At 34.5% G+C, this 505-nt stretch overlaps 1 pseudogene across 1 annotated transcript in view; it reads right to left on the bottom strand.

Annotated features, from left to right (window-relative positions):
• LOC105816329 overlaps window positions 1-475 on the bottom strand; it is a 6,952-nt pseudogene extending 6,477 nt beyond the window's left edge. Inside the window, exon 1 of the transcript XR_001137788.1 lies at window positions 281-475. The product of XR_001137788.1 is annotated as a calcium-independent phospholipase A2-gamma pseudogene (transcript). The remainder of the gene's footprint in view (window positions 1-280) is intronic.
• Between the last annotated feature and the right edge of the window lie 30 nt (window positions 476-505).

Genomic DNA, 505 nt, shown 5'->3' with positions numbered 1-505 from the left:
CATCTAGTTTTTCCATCAATAAAATGATCATAAAGGCCTATAAATCACACTAAATAAAATACAAAAAAATCTTTCCTAAGATATGTTCTCATGTCAGAAGGCTTGTTAGGAAAACAAATCAACAAATAAAAATATCTTGAATTGTACATCTTTTGACACACGAAGACATGAAGAAGACTGTCTCCTTGGTTTATCCCTCTCAAGTTCAGTGAGATTTAATAAGCGCTGATTCTTTTAATCATGTAAAATTTAAAACGATAGGTCAAACAAGTCAACTTACTTGATGAAGATCATTTCCCAATGCATATTCTGCAAAGTAGCCTGGAGCAGCAGATGAGGCTCTAATGGCCTGCCACATTTTATACTGACAGCCTCCCAAATAATGAGAGTTGATTCCAGGAAAATGACCATAGTTTCTGAACACAAAAGCTTTTGGTGTTATCCCTCTGTTTACTATGGTACTTACAGCAGCTACCTAGTGAATTTAAAAAGTGAACAATACCAT

This window comes from Propithecus coquereli, unplaced genomic scaffold (assembly GCF_000956105.1).
Source record: "Propithecus coquereli isolate 6110/MARCELLA unplaced genomic scaffold, Pcoq_1.0 Scaffold3651, whole genome shotgun sequence".
NCBI classification, from domain to species: Eukaryota; Metazoa; Chordata; class Mammalia; order Primates; family Indriidae; genus Propithecus; species Propithecus coquereli.
Note: the sequence above shows the minus strand (reverse complement) of the source record. Positions and strands in the feature narration are given on the sequence as shown.